The sequence below is a fragment of the Arabidopsis lyrata genome, assembly GCF_000004255.2.
Source record: "Arabidopsis lyrata subsp. lyrata unplaced genomic scaffold ARALYscaffold_1, whole genome shotgun sequence".
NCBI lineage: Eukaryota > Viridiplantae > Streptophyta > Magnoliopsida > Brassicales > Brassicaceae > Arabidopsis > Arabidopsis lyrata.
The window spans coordinates 380,911-386,922 of record NW_003302555.1 but is presented as its reverse complement, the minus strand read 5'-3'; the positions used below and the strand labels follow the sequence as shown (position 1 = coordinate 386,922).

At 32.0% G+C, this 6,012-nt stretch overlaps 2 long non-coding RNA genes across 2 annotated transcripts; one reads left to right on the top strand and one right to left on the bottom strand.

Annotated features, from left to right (window-relative positions):
* The first annotated feature begins 1,699 nt into the window (after nt 1–1,699).
* LOC110225256 lies at nt 1,700–5,839 on the top strand. Its single transcript, XR_002329654.1, has 2 exons — nt 1,700–2,121; nt 5,608–5,839. It is a non-coding gene; the product is annotated as an uncharacterized LOC110225256 (long non-coding RNA).
* On the bottom strand, nt 2,409–4,110 carry LOC110225255. The gene is made up of 2 exons (XR_002329653.1): nt 2,775–4,110; nt 2,409–2,693 (listed from the first exon to the last, which is right to left on the bottom strand). It is a non-coding gene; the product is annotated as an uncharacterized LOC110225255 (long non-coding RNA).
* Nucleotides 5,840–6,012: the final 173 nt, after the last annotated feature.

The window sequence follows — 6,012 nt, the reverse complement described above, 5'->3', positions numbered from 1 at the left end:
GCAATTTTTACCGCCAAAACACTTGTATAAACCTGTAAAATTCCTCGTAAAATTTTCCCGTAATATTTTTTCCCGCAAAAAAAAATTTTTGGCGGGAAAAAATTTTACGGGAAAATTTTACAAGGTATTTTAAAGGTTTTTACAAGTGTTTTGGCGGGAAAAATTGCGGAATCACTTTTCTCGCCAAAAAATATTTTGTATTTTGTAGATCTAATTTTGTTATATTTTCTTATATATTTGTGATATCTTTTATTAAAAGAAGGGTAATTTAGTCATTTTGTACATAAAAAGGGGTATTTTTAAAAATAGACAGCCAAATGGGGCATTTTTGAAAAGGGGTATTGAAAAAGGGGCATTTTTGTGAGTCTCAGAAAGTTTTAATAGTAATATAAAATTTTAAATTTAAAAAACGTTTCCAAAAAAAAAGTGTTAAAAATTTAATAAAAATTTAATTATATGTTAACCATATTGAACTTAAAACACCTTTTAGGGGTTTGGATGTTGTATCCAATTAGTTTACACAAAATTAAAAACTTTAACACTTATAAAAAAAAAAGAAAAATAAAACATTTAAAAAAAAAAATAAGTGTTAAAAAATTTAATTATGTGTAAACCATATTGAACCTAGAACACCTCTTAGGGGTTTGGATGATGTATCCAATTGGTTTACATAAAATTAAAAATTTAACACTTATAAAAAAAAGAAAAAAAAAACATTTAAAAAAAAATAAGTGTTAAAAAATTTAATTATGTGTAAACCATATTGAACCTAGAACACCTCTTAGGGGTTTGGATGATGTATCCAATTGGTTTACACAAAATTAAAAACTTTAACACTTATAAAAAAAAAAGAAAAAAAAAACATTTAAAAACAAAATAAGTGTTAAAAAATTTAATTATGTGTAAACCATATTGAACCTAGAACACCTCTTAGGGGTTTGGATGTTGTATCCAATTAGTTTACACAAAATTAAAAACTTTAACACTTATAAAAAAAAAAGAAAAAAAAACATTTAAAAAAAAATAAGTGTTAAAAAATTTAATTATGTGTAAACCATATTGAACCTAGAACACCTCTTAGGGGTTTGGATGTTGTATCCAATTAATTTACACAAAATTAAAAACTTTAACACTTATAAAAAAAAAAGAAAAATAAAACATTTAAAAAAAAATAAGTGTTAAAAAATTTAATTATGTGTAAACCATATTGAACCTAGAACACCTCTTAGGGGTTTGGATGATGTATCCAATTGGTTTACACAAAATTAAAAATTTAACACTTATTAAAAAAGAAAAAAAAACATTTAAAAAAAAATAAGTGTTAAAAAATTTAATTATGTGTAAACCATATTGAACCTAGAACACCTCTTAGGGGTTTGGATGATGTATCCAATTAGTTTACACAAAATTAAAAACTTTAACACTTATAAAAAAAAAAGAAAAAAAAACATTAAAAAAAAAAATAAGTGTTAAAAAATTTAATTATGTGTAAACCATATTGAACCTATAACACCTCTTAGGGGTTTGGATGTTGTATCCAATTAGTTTACACAAAATTAAAAATTTAACACTTATAAAAAAATAAAAAAATAAAACAAGTGTTAAAAAAACAAAAACATTGGGATAGAAATTGACCTTGCCGATAAGTTGGAATGTGAGACGATTATCGTCATGGGCTGGACTTCTTTATTCTTGTTGGGCTTTGTTGGGCTGAAAGAGCTTCGATGACATGGCGGTGAGAGCGGAATGTGATCGTCTCTCTAATGGTTCCGACACAAAACAGAGCAGCAACAACCACGACGACGATCATCCTGAGGAGACGCTTTCATGATCGCAGCCATGGAAACATCGTCTCTCTTTGTCTCTATCTTCGTTTTCGTCTTTCCTTGGCCGTCTTGGTGCTCTCCTTGGCCGTCGGTGAAAGCGTTTCGGTGGCCCGTCGTTGACCGGATTTGAAATCGTTTGGATCGGGTTGAAGGTGAGTCACAAGAGAGGATGGAGATCAATGTTACGATAGTTGTTTGTATGTTGAAAAGACGAGAGAATGAAAGATCAAAAACGATAGTTGTGTTTAGAAAAGACAAGAGAATGAAATATTTGTTATGGTATCGAAGAAGAAGAGTGAATATTGATATCTCAAGGAAGAAGAGAGAATGAGTGATGTTGGAGATTAGCATTCTCTCAGGCGTGTTGTGTATTTATAAGCATTAGCTTCTTCAAACAAAAAGGAAACTTTCGATTGTTTCCTTTTTTCTTCAACGCTTGTTTCCTTTTCTTATTAGGGTTGACAAAAAATAAGAAAATCTGAGAACGTTCGAGAGATCTGGACCGTTTATTTTCATCACGTTGCAACTGCGAGATATCGGATGGTGATAATCTAATCTAAACGGTAAGTTTGTAACATTACGTGGGTCCGGGACGATCTCTTTATTATACATTTATACCTCTCTGTTACAAACAAACACCCATATGTTTGTGGAGAAGGAAAGAAGAGATGAAGATGATGGTTCTGAACCAAAAAAAAGGAGATGATGATGTTGGCTTCTTTAAATTGAACAGAAGCAGCAGTGTTTGATGATCTAACAGACATTGACATCAGCCTACCAATGCTGGTCTTTCTGTGGGAGATAGAACCGGCCTGATTATGAGAATGCTTCATATCGCCGGTAGCTTCATCTAGAAACTCAGCGTTCCTGAACGGAAGAAGAAATCAAAATCAAGATGAAAAAGTGTGTTTTCAAGCAGAGCAGAAACTGATTCAGGATCTGACTAACGTTTTATTGCTGCGGCTGCAGATGCTGAATATGAAGCCAACGCCTATAAATATAGCAGCAACTTCAATCATTTCTGTGGGAGCCATCAATTGCTTTGGTTAGGACCAGAGCAATCATGTCATTCATCTGACCACTACATAATGTACAACTCCATGACTCTGAGGGAAGGTGGTAGTGATAGAATCTTCTATGTTGAATTCCCTCAGAGGTTTGAAGGTATTGGACCCAAATGATCGTTATGCAAACCACAACACTGTCTTCTTTGATGTTAGTATCAAGTCTGCAAGTCTTGTCTCTGCAGGAAAGAGCCATTACAACATTATCCTTTTCCCCCAATTTTGTCCACTGTAAACCGAGTAACTGATAATGTCTACTTTTGTCAATTAAACTTCTAAAATCCTAGTTTGGAGGATTCTTACAGGTATATAACCAAAAAAAAAAAAAGCAAAAACAAAAGAAACCTAGCAGAAACAAAAAAGAACCATTCAAAACCGGTTCTTGATTACAAACTTACTTTCCACCTTCTTCTATCTCTCAAAAGGCTATCTACCAGATGATGTTCTTGACTGAACTGAATTTGATGGCTCTCTAGACAACGCAGATATCAGCTTCTCTTTCGTTAATTCTTCAGATTTGACTACAAACGTATGCAACACTGTGTCCTGAGAAACTTCAAGGTTCGAGTTCATCACTTCTACTTTAGTCTCTTCAAACGCATGGAAGATTCTAGAAGCTGGATGAGACTCCAACGGACAGTTTATTCTCACTGTGACATCTTCACCTGAGGTTTGAACATTAATATCCGATTCCAAGCTGATAGGGGCAATCTCAGAAGGCACATATGGAAGCAGAGCAAACTTCCTAAAGCATGGCGTTTTAAGTACAAAACTGGGAATTCAAATCCACGCAGAGAATTGGTTGAATGAAACTGAAGTGAAGATATCATAGTAAATCCATTCTTTTCCAAACCTTGAGGTCAAGGTTTCTTCGAACGAGAGGATTTGATATAGGAAATGAGTAACGTGGAAGTTTGTTACAACATGATTGGTGGAGGTGTGAATTGTGAGTTGGCAATTAGCTAGTGATTGGCTAGAAAGAGATCGAGAGGTGAAGCTATTTAGGGATGGAAGACCATTTTGCAGAAAGATAACCAAAAAACAATTTGTGTAATCTTCTTCTTCTTCTTCAATTTTCTCTGAAAAACTCTTTAGATATAGCTGTTTCTACTTCTAAGCTCTACCACATGAGATTTGGATTCTCGTTTTATGAACGACGATTCAATTTGGTGTTGTGATTTGGATCTAATTGAGAAATTGTGGTTTCTCTGTATCAAAGACACGATCTCAAATTGGAACCACAAAACCATGCCTTTATTTAATCAATATTAAAAAAAAGAAATAGAGTAAAAAATAAATTAATTGTTAAATTTATATTATATGTAAAACATGTTGAACCTTGAACCTCTAGTAGGCATATGGATGTTGTGTCCAACTTGTTTATACAAAATTAAATATTTAACACTTATAAAAAAATTTTATCCAAATATTATTTTTAAAATAAAAAAATTTAAAGTTTTAGTAGTAATATAAAAATATAAATTTTTAAATAAATTCTAAGGAAAAAAAAACAAGTGTCAAAATTTTAATTATGTGTAAACCATATTAAACCTAGAACACCTCTTAGGGGTTTGTATGTTGTATACAATTAGTTTACACAAAATTAAAAAACAATTTACATCTAACAAAAAAAAAAGTTCTTAAATAAAATGTTTAAAGAAAAAACAAGTGTTAAAACTTTAATTATTTGTAAACGATACTAAACCTAGAACACCTCTTAGGGGTTTAAAAATTTAACACTAATAAAAATAACATAACATTAAAAAAAAAGTGTTAAAATTTTAGTTATGTGTAAACTATATTGAACCTAGAATACTTCTTAGGGGTTTGGATGTTGTATCCAATTAGTATACACAAAATTAAAAAATTTAACACTTATAAAAAAAAAACATTTTAGAAAAAAAAAGTGTTAAAAATTTAATTATGTATAAACCAAATTGAACCTAGAACACCTCTTAGGGGTTTGGATGTTGTATCCAATTTGTTTACACAAAATTAAAAAATTTAACACTTATAAAGAAAAAAAACATTTAAAAAAAAATAAGTGTTAAAAATTTTAATTATGTGTAAACCATATTGAACCTAGAACACCTCTTAGGGGTTTAGATGATGTATCCAATTAGTTTACACAAAATTAAAAACTTTAACACTTATAAAAAAAATAAAAAAAAAACATTTAAAAAAACAAGTATTGAAAAAACAAAAACATGGGATAGAAATTGACCTTGCCGATAAGTTGGAATGTGAGACGATTATCGTCATGGGCTGGACTTCTTTATTCTTGTTGGGCTTTGTTGGGCTGAAAGAGCTTCGATGACATGGCGGTGAGAGCGGAATGTGATCGTCTCTCTAATGGTTCCGACACAAAACAGAGCCATGGAAACACCGTCTCTCTTTGTCTCTTTCTTCGTTTTCCTCTTTCCTTGGCCGTCGGTGAAATCGTTTGGATCGGGTTGAAGGTGAGTCACAAGAGAGGATGGAGATCAATGTTACGATAGTTGTTTGTATCATTGTCTTGGTGCTCTCCTTGGCAGTCGGTGAAAGCGTTTCGGTGGCCGGATTTGAAATCGTTTGGATCGGATGAGTCACAAGAGAGGATGGAGATCAATGTTACGATAGTTGTTTGTTTGTTGAAAAGACGAGAGAATGAAAGATCAAAAACGATAGTTGTGTTTACAAAAAGACAAGAGAATGAAAGATTTGTTATGGTATCGAAGAAGAGAATGAGAGTGAATTTTGATTTCTCATGAATGATGTTGGAGATTAGCATTCTCTCAGATGTTTATTTATAAGCATTAGGTTCTTCCAAAACAAAAAGGAAACTTTCGATTGTTTCCTTTTTCTCGACGAGTTCTATTGTTTCCTTTTTTTTGGTTAACTTTAGATTTCCTTTTTTCATAATTGGGCCTGGAAAAGGTAAAAAGGATCAATAGCCGATTTCCATCTTTGGACCTGCAATCCTGCAACTCGAGAACAACATGGAAGAAGAAGAGGCAAGCTTTGTCTTCTTTGAAGCAGATTCTGAGAATTTGATGCACCAGGAGGCTACCATTGCTGGTCTATGTTTCGAGAGCTACCATTGTATATTTGTTGTTTAGGAAAAACAATACTACACATCAAGA